Source organism: Mustela putorius, unplaced genomic scaffold (genome assembly GCF_011764305.1).
Source record: "Mustela putorius furo isolate JIRA1106 unplaced genomic scaffold, ASM1176430v1.1 tig00000813_pilon_pilon_pilon, whole genome shotgun sequence".
Taxonomy (NCBI): domain Eukaryota; kingdom Metazoa; phylum Chordata; class Mammalia; order Carnivora; family Mustelidae; genus Mustela; species Mustela putorius.
This window is the reverse complement of record NW_025421485.1, coordinates 9,492,882-9,502,733: the sequence shown is the minus strand read 5'-3', so window position 1 is coordinate 9,502,733 and position 9,852 is coordinate 9,492,882. Positions and strand designations below refer to the sequence as shown.

At 45.0% G+C, this 9,852-nt stretch overlaps 1 pseudogene; it reads right to left on the bottom strand.

Annotated features, from left to right (window-relative positions):
• Positions 1-816: 816 nt before the first annotated feature.
• Positions 817-9,852, bottom strand: part of LOC123393319 — a 33,931-nt pseudogene continuing 24,895 nt past the window's right edge.

The window sequence follows — 9,852 nt, the reverse complement described above, 5'->3', positions numbered from 1 at the left end:
TCCGGACCCGACGTGCGTTGTCCGAGCGCTGCGCACGGCTGCTGGAGTCACTTTTACGTCGTCCCTAAACTTGAAAATTCCAACCAAAACGAGAGACCGCCAAAGAGAGAGAGAGAGAAGGAGGTACTGTCCCCCCGGCGGCGGCTCTCCGCGCGGAACCCGGAGCCCGAAGCGCCACATTAACGCGCAGATCCCGGGTCGTTCGCATCCGCACCCCGAGCAAGCGGGTTTGGTGGGCAGCCAGCCGCTCCGGGCCACGGCGACGGCGACACCTCGAGCTTCGGCTCCTTGAGTGACCGCGGGAGTCGGGAGCTCAGCCCAGAGCCTGCGCCCGGCCACCCTCCCTGCGAGGCCGGGGCCGCTGCCTTCCCGGCCTCGGCCGGGTCCGGTCCGGGGGAGCACACGGGCCCGTCCCGCGGGCACGCACCTGCCCGCGCGGGAGCCCCTGACGCTCCCCTGCCCAGCCCCGCGTGCCCTCAGGTCGGCCTCGGAAAGGCAAACCGCTGGTGACCCGAGCCCTCCGATGACCTCTGTGCTTCCACTCAGGACGGAGGGATCGAGCCTTTGCCTCACCGGCCCACGCTGAGCAATGGCTTCTTTGCTGTGCTACAGGCCTTATACTCCATGTTCAAATGCCAGCAATTTTTGTTCTTATTTTTAATTTTCATTCTCTCTGATTTTAAAGATCTCTTGAAATACACACACGTTCCCCCACCCGGGAATCGAAACGTTTGTGCAACTGAGTTGTTTTCAGCTGCCAGCCTAGCAGACCACAGCGTCCCTCCCGCGCCGCTGCGCCCTGCCTGGTGGCGTGAGTCACCGGAGGACCCCGACCTGCATTTCCCTTCTGGGAAGGACTCTGTGGATGTCCACTCGGAACAGGAACGAGAACACCAGGCTGTGAGAGCGACAGGGCCGTTGCCTTGTTTTGATTCCCTGCGGAATTCCCGAGTGGGGGACATTGCCTGGCACTGGAAGCGCCCAGACGCGCATGTGTCAGTGAACAAGCAAACAAGTGGACGACGGATGTGTACGTCTCATAGAGAATTCAGTTGTGTCATTTCTGTCCGAGGCTAAGCGGGGTCATATTCAAGTCTAGAAAGCACGCTTGCCTCTGGTCTGTATCTCCTTCCTCGCCCGAGTCCTTCCACTCACGTCGCACACGGTGAGCTGTCCCTTGGAAAAGCCAAAGGCCGGAAAGGGTTTGCCTCCTGACCCCAGTCCCACGGCCCCACGGGGTCCCCAGTTTGTCTTTTCATTCATTTGTTTCATTTATGAAATTATTAGCTAGATACTGAGTGTCCGTAAGGTACAGACAGAGTCCCAGACTCCTGGACGACAAAGGTGAGCAGTGAATGAGGCAGAGTCCGTGTGGCTGGCATCTCAAATCCAATGAAACATGTAGAAAAGCTCATTATAGTTCAGAAGGCTGGGGCAGAGGAAGTTCTAAGTTAAACGTGAGAGGCTGAGTGTTGGTCAGAGCAGCGGGTGAGCAAGGCTCTCATAGAGAACCTTCCTGAAGCCACTGTCGGGAGCCGTCTCTCCCTGATGCTGCAGGACTGTGGACCCCCCACCCTCTAGTTGGAGGCTTTATGCCGTGTAGAACATGCTCAAGTAATGAGAGTTACTCTCTTTTTCTTGTATAAGTCATTGGACATCAACAACCTAGTATGGGAAATTGAATATATATGCTGAGAGAAAGCAAAATCTAGTAGAGGATCAATGTAGATCCAGGTTGTAGGAATCTCAGTAGAGACACATTTCATGTAAATATCGTCCTTTGCTCTGATTGAGAGTTTGGGAGGAGGGGTAGCTTTCTCATCCGGAAAGTGTCACCACCACCCCCTCCCCCCCAAAAAACACAGAAAGAAAGAAAGAAAGAGAAAAGGAATGTGTACCTTATCTTGACTTATGTGAAAACATGGAAAGATTAATCAATTTGGAGGTAAAATAATTAAAATCAATACAGGTGCACGATTTATTGGATTGTTTAAATTTATTACCCTTTCTGACACTTTGTAGTCACATCTACAAAATGATGTGATAATAATAATTGTGCCTATTTACATAAATATTTTAGGCTTAAATGATAAGATTTGAAGACTAACAGTAAGTAATTCAACTCCGACACACAAGCCTTATCTTCAAATCCCATAACATTCCTGTTATCATACCGTTAAAGGAAAGATACATTGCAATTCAAATTAAGAACTTTCTCCCCCACTTTATGTTTTATTACAGCTTCCTCAAGGTTAAGCTATTTAAAAAATAATGCCTGTAATGTTTTAAAATCAAAATTAAACATGCAGGGGAGACAGTGAATGCAAATAAGACTGAACATTATTGATATTAGACTTTTTAACATGCTTTAGCCTAAAATAGCACACGGATCCAAGGGAAAGATCACCATTTCTGTCTTTTCCAGATGCATCCACAGTTTGCAAGGGTTTGTGAAGACGGGGATAATCAACTTGCAAGACAAAGGAATTCTTTTCCGTTCAGGACCAGAGCATTTTAAGTGGCCTTGCTCAGGTAGTACGAGAGCTTCTTGGTTAAAACAGTCTTGCATCGACTACTTCCGTGGATATTAGATCTAATCACTTGTGAGGGTTTTTCTAAGGCTTTTCTCTTGTGTGTAGACAACCTTTTTGAATTGCTTTCTCACATGTAACCAAGAACATTTTGCCATCAAACCAACGGGGGCTTTTCCCACTGCATGTGTTCATTCCAGGTGCTGATGGACCGTCTGTTCGTGAGGACACCTAGCCGGAAACCAGGAGGACGCGGAGACGTCTGTGAAAAGGAACTTAATGGAGCCATAATAATGACAATTTTACCTTCAAATACAGAAAGGGATAAAAATGTACTCTCTGTGGTTCCAAAGAGTGAAAGTGGCAAGGGTTTTTTTTGTTTTTTGGTTTTTTGCTTTAGGAAAACTGGAGTTCTCTGAAATTGAAATAGGCCACCTTTTGCAGTCGAAAGTATCAGATAATAAATTTTCTTACAGAGCAGACAAGGAAAGGATGTTTACGCTTGTCCACATGTCTGGCAGAGACTGGATGCACTTTGCGGCAGGATGTCTGGGGTCCCATTTTGTAATGATGCAGATTCTGTAGATCTGGGCCGGCCTTCATCATGGTTTTCTCGAAGCCATGGTTAGAATAACTCCCTGGGTGTTCTAAGGTGCACCCCAAAGTCAGAAAATGTATGCTAATTGATCTCTAGAGTTATTTCGTCTTGGATGAATCTTGTGCTTTTGGTAAAACAACTTAGTATGGTTGGGAATCAGTCCGATTGCCCTCCCACTGGGCAAAGCAGTCCCAGGGCAAAGCACTGGGAGCAGATTGATGGAGATTAAATAGAGCGTTCATCTGTGCCTTGTTCATTACTGCTTTATTCAAGAGACAAGTATCAGCCATGTCCTCTGGTCTTTGCCTCAAATAGAGACAGATGCTGACAGCTCTGGCCCGCCCATCTTCCCCAGCAAGACGTTCTTCATGGAACCAGGCCAGCAGCACCGTCCCCAAATCAGTGACAGAGAAAAGGGTGTAATACACATCCACCTAGCTGGTGCATTGAAAGATTGCAGAGCCCAGCGTGGATTTCATTAAAACCACCCCATTTCCGGAGCCTGTTAGCAGTGGCTGGAAAACATCATTCTCAATGCAGTGGGGAAAATCCTGTCATCGCGTGGTGGGAGCAAGATGGGAATTCTGACGTCTCGGTGGCAGTGTGCGTGTGTGTTTGTCACAGCCTCTTTCTCTTGTCACTGTGCCTCCCAGACTTTATGACACCAAGTCTTGGCATAATCTCCAGCTTGCCTGCCGGCACATTTGCGTCTACTGAGAATTAGGTGTTTAATTTTCTGGGTCCTTATTGTGGCTTTTTGGATGTAAATTTGCACGAAGCTACTTCTGTGTAAATAGCATTTTGACATACTAGGAGCGCCGGCGTGGACTTGTATGGCTGTGAGCACAGCGCTTCAAATCCATCCATTCCAGACTGCGGCTTAATTTAAAGGCGGGATTACTTGAAAATGCATTTATTAAGTCTGACCTACTTTTTAAATATTTAATATTCCATTTTGGTTTCCTCATAACAAAAGAAGCTTCAAGGTCTTCGCGTTCTTGCCAATTTTTTAAAGCGGAGATGTCGGTTCAGCTAATAAGACACTGTACAAAATCACCATCCCCGGACCAGTTTTAAGAGTGGTATTTAAAGCAATTAGCAGTTCACAAGATCCCACGGGTACCTGGACGCCCCAAAGGGCTGATCTTTCTTTCTCTCTCTTATTTTTTTTAATAGAGATCACAAGTAGGCAGAGAGGCAGGCTGAGAGAGAGAGGAGGAAGCAGGCTTCCCGCTGAGCAGAGAGCCCGATGCGGAGCTCGATCCCAGGACCCAGGATCATGACCTGAGCTGAAGGCAGAGGCTTGAACCCACTGAGCCCCCCAGGCGCCCCATGCATTTGTTCGTTCTGAAAGTCCTCCTTTTTGCTTTTCTTCAGACATAGGACCATGCTGTCAGTAAGAAGAGTCGAAATCCATGCTGGGAGTAGGACCCCACCTTCACGGAAGGGGTTTGTCTATGGCTTTACTGGGGCTATGCCTTTGATCAGCATATTCTGACGGGGAAATGACAGACACACCGGCAAGATAGATAGAAATGGCTGAGAGTGAAGGGAAGAAACTAGGTAGACAATTAAAAAACAGTATGTGACGCCAACGTGCAAACTTTAAGCTGTGTTCATATATGCACGTTGCTTAGGTCATTGGGAAGAGAAGTTGAGGTAGCACACAGGAAGAAATCTCAGGGAGAGACTATAACTGATGAAGCTGGAAGAGTGCGAGGAAGCAGGAGAGGGCAGAGCAACTGGCAGCCAGGTGAACCCAGCACAGAGAAGTGGGTAGCATACCATCTTGTGCTAGGCGGGCTCAATTTCCCTAGCAGCCAAAGCCAAGATAAAATACGGCAATTATATGAATTAACTCTCCATCAGATTGGAGCAAACAAGTCAATCAATTTAGCTCTGTCTGATCCTGAACTCATAGTGAGTTTGCTCAATAAAGGCGTTGACTTCACAGGAGTTCTGGTGGTCGGGATGACAGCAGACAAGTTGGCAGTAATAAGTGCAATAAAGGGTTTCAAAGAGTCAAAAAATATTCATTTACATTAGAGTTTTCTAGTGAGACAAAAACTCATACTTAGCTTTGGGAATAGAAACAAGATCGGTAATAGTTACGCTATACCATCTAAGTGTATTGTTTTATAGTACACAAGAGGAGCAGTTGTCCAAACCGGGGCAGGGGAGGGGGTGGTTCTTGGGGGAGCGGGTCATTGCTCAGTGCCTGCCAAGGAGACAAGGCTGAGTGTCAGACAAGCTGCTAGGGGCATCAGGCTTCGAAATAGTGAAGGACTTGGCTTTTATTTCCTGTAAAAGTTTGCAAATAACTTTAGCCGGTATGTGTTGAGAGTGACAGTAATTCTTACAAAATACCTTAATCAAAGGAACTAGAACTTTGTTTAAGTCTCGAACAGAAAAAAATGTGTGGACATAAATTATGATGGGAGCAGTCTCAGAACCGTGACTGGCCCTGTACGAAGGGCTCGCTATTTGTAACAATGTGTATCGACAAAATCCTAATATTTTTATTCAATACTATTTTATTATTTTATAATCAAGTATAATTAATAAGCATATATCTGTGTTGTTTTTGATAGCTTATTTTTAGAGAATGCTAACCCAGTGTAAGTTCCTGGCCTGGAAGCAATTCATGTAGCACATCTAATCTTAAACAGATGAAATTTGGATGTAGTTTTTTCGGTTTTATGAATTTTTAAAAATTTGAGTAAGTCCTCATTTGAAACTACTACACTTCCTATTTTTTTAAAGATTTTACTTATTTATTTGACAGAGAGAGAGAGAGAGATCACAAGTAGGTGGAGGGGGTGGGGGAAGCAGGCTCCCACTGAGCAGAGAGCCCAATGCAGGGCTCCATCCCAGGACCCTGAGGTCTTAACCTGAGATGAAGGCAGAGGCTTAACCCCTGCGTCACTTCGGTGCCCTGCAACTACTAAACTTTCTATTTTGACTGTCAGACCTTTTGGGTGTAATAGTGATCTCCGCATTGTTTATAGGATGTATTTATATTTCTTGCCTGATGCATTGGCTGGAATTTCAAGAGCAATGTTGCATTTTAACAGTGATAATGGGTCTGGTTGTTTCGTTCCTGATTTTAATAGGAATTCCACTGTGCTTTGCATTAATTAGGGTACTTAAAACCAGTGTTAGATGTACTCCATTTATCATATTAAGACATTTCTCTTCCATAACAAATTTACTGACATCTCCTTTAATCAGGAAAATATTTTACATCTTAAAATTAGTTTTATTGCCACTCAAAAGGAGTGGATTTCCACCTCCAAACTATTTCTTAGATGGATTATATGCACTAATTAGGAAATATGCATTAAATTCTGGCAGTATTGGAGCATCCTTGTAACCTTGGAATTGTGTATACGTGTGTGTATTTGCACTGATGCCGGCATAGATGGATATGTAAGTCATTGGTCTTTTAAAAATATTGATCTTTTTCTATGCTTTAAACTTGAAATGCTTTAGAAAGTATGTATGCCTTGAAGAACATTTAAACTTCTACAACATGTAAACCAGGTATTTTTATAGAACTCTTTTCACTTACATTTTCCTAGGAAAAATATGTTTTAGTATATTTGCAAACATTAACATAGAGCTTTATGTAATGTATAGAATTCATGAAAGTTAAACATTTTCCTCTAGAATTGAGGTTCTACCCGTTTATTTGCTTAATTTCTCATGTGTATTCTTGCTAAATATTTCTTATACGTGTATTTTTGCTCAATTTTTAAAATTTAATAAATCAGAACTATACCAGAGGTCTTAGGTTTATTCTTTCCCTGTGGCACGGGGCATTCCACTTTCCTAATTCCTTTTGTTCTCGTCAGTGTTTTCCCTTATTTGAGTACATTTGGCTGGCCTGTCCATCAGGATAAGCCAACAAGCATCACAAAATCTCAGTGGCTTAAAGCACCCAAACCATCTATGTCTAGCTCCCCTCCCCCTGCAGGGGGGCAGGAGCACTTCTTGGGTGACCCTGACTCCAGAAAGTAGCCAGCACTGTGTTCCATGGCACACAGGGACAAGACAGAGTAACTGATGAGGCTCAGCCTTTAGACCCTCCAATGTTCAATGACACACATCTTTCGGTCAAAGAGTTAATACCACATGTACACACCGGAGGGAGAAAGGAGAGTTTTGAGTTAGGGAAGGCTAACTTCAGTTCTGCCCTGAACTTTCCATGTGTCATCATACTGAGTAAACTGAAAATTCTGGAAATGAATGTGCGTCCTCACTGCACACCAGCAGACATGACGTTCTAATGGTTAGGGCATGTGCCCAAAGCCATGCATCCAGGCATCCAGAGCTCGGATGTTTGTTCTCCTCTTTCTGTTTGATTGGGTGTTTCTTCTACCTTTCTTTGTTCTACGTGGGGCAGAAAATGGGGACACTGAGCAGACCGAGTTAAAAGCTTCTCTGGGTCCATTCCACTCTGCAGACCACTCACTTCTTAAACCACCCTGTCCCTGTATGTTTCGTCTTAAACCACCCTGTCCCTGTATGTTTCGTCTCATTCCTATCTGGGGCCTCCCCCAGGTTCCTCTCCTTCCTCTATGGGGCTGCTTCTCCTGCTAATTTTGTGGGTGTCTCTCAGTGCACCCGACCTGACCCCCGTGTCCATCAAAATCCTGTCCCAGACCCCCTCCTCACCTTGCACTACTCACAGTGTAGCCCCTCCCCTGCTGCATTTCACTGATCACTGATCATTGCTGGTGTCTAAAATGATCACTTTTCTCTGCTGTCTTTAGAACTTTGTTCCAGGTTCCAAACTCACCTACCCAGTGACCCATAATATCAGCCCTCGGATAAACCACAATAATTGCAGCACAACAAAAACGTACTCCTTTCTAGGGGCAGTCCTCTCTGGGAAGAGCCCTCCTGCTCGCCTGTTTGTGACAGAGTACCAGAAATGATCCTTCAGCTTTTCCTGTCCCCTAACCCACCCGGACGCCCCCAGGTGCGGCCAACGCACCTCCGTTTCCCCCACACGTGTCCATGCACCTCAGCCTCTGTGCTCCTTTAGGCTGAACCGCTGTCCTTCCCTCTGGGCAAGTGGCCAAACGTCCTGAACATTCTCCTTGGAAACACTCTCACCTCTTTGGAACCTTCTCTTCTCACAGAAGCCAGAGAGATTCTAAAGAAAAGCAAAAGTAAAACTGATCCTACTATCAGCTTATGTAAAACTCTTTAAAACCGGCGCTGTAGTCAGTTATGCGTCCGACTCTTGGCTTCCGCTCAGGCCGGGATCTTAGGGTCCTGACATCCACGCCCCACGAGGGGCCCCGCGCTCAGCCGGAAGCCTGCTTGAAATTCTCCATCCTCCTGCCCTCCCCTCCCCTGCTCTCTGTCCCTCTCTCTTTCTCTAAACAACAACAACAGCAACGACATACAGAAAAGAAGACAATTCTATAAAACACTCCCCACGCGCAAAGTCACCGAGTCTGCAAGACCATTGCTGTCACCTGGCGCTCGTCAGGGCCTCTGCGCATCCTGTCCCTTCATTATTACTCTCTGTGCTCACCATCCCCTTGGCATCCCGACAGTCCTCGTCTCTGCTTTCTCTGGTGTCCTAACCAGCGTGCCGGTCACACAGTAAGCATTGCCATGCAAGGCACACAACAGGATCTTCTCCTTCTCCCATAGCATTCACAATCACTGTCATTATCTACTCGATTACTTAATATCTATCTCCCCGGCTAATCTAAATGCTTCGTGATGGCCCGAAATGACCCTGCCTTGTTAACTTTCTATTCCCAACACCTGGTAACTGGTGCCTGACACATAAAAGAAATTAGAAATTATTTGTCTAATAAATGAAATACTTAGAGACCACATGGAAACAACTAATGAAGCATATTGGATAATAAAACATCTTTTTAAAGAGAAAGCCAGACTTACCGAAATTTCATGAAGTCCCCTTGATATCAAATTAGTCTGAAAATTAATTTTTTCTGAACAGAGCTTCTGACAAAATCCTAAACATATACCAAGGTCATAAATTCTATTTATCTTTCAATACCACGAGCCAACATATCGCCTCCCTAAAGGCTTCTCGAACATCCCCTGGTCTTCAACCATGAATTCTAATGAATCTTGATCTTGTCTCATCTCCCCAGTTATCTAAGAACTTCAGGAGAGCAAAGACCTTCCAGATGTATTTAGTATTCCATTTTGTGCATATTAAGTAACCATTAAACCTCTACTGAATAAATAAACACATCCAGGGTGATTTATTACAGAATACTAAATGCCAGGAAGCCCAACTGGAAGACCTATTATGATACAGTCATCACATTAGACCACAATTATGCAAAGTGTAAATAAATACAAATAAAACTAACTTGGAGAACTTACCTTACAAACTGTGTCCTTTTACTGGGGAAAGCATTCAGTCTTTGTTTCTGACACCCATTCTGCCCTGAACCACATCCTCATTCTCACACCTCCGTAAAGGATCAGAATCACGCCTCACCCCTGGTAATTGTGAGAGTAATCGTGTGCATCACAAACCCTAGCACAGCTTCTTGAATTAAAAGTGTATGTGCCTCATAATTCATTTTTATTTACTGGAAATTTGGCTTACAACTGTTGTAATATTGCATATGATTAATTATGCCATAAACTGTGTGTGTTCAAGCTTATGCTTACTTCTGTAAGAGGATCCATGCCTGGTTTTCTGTATTCTATGGGGAGCTC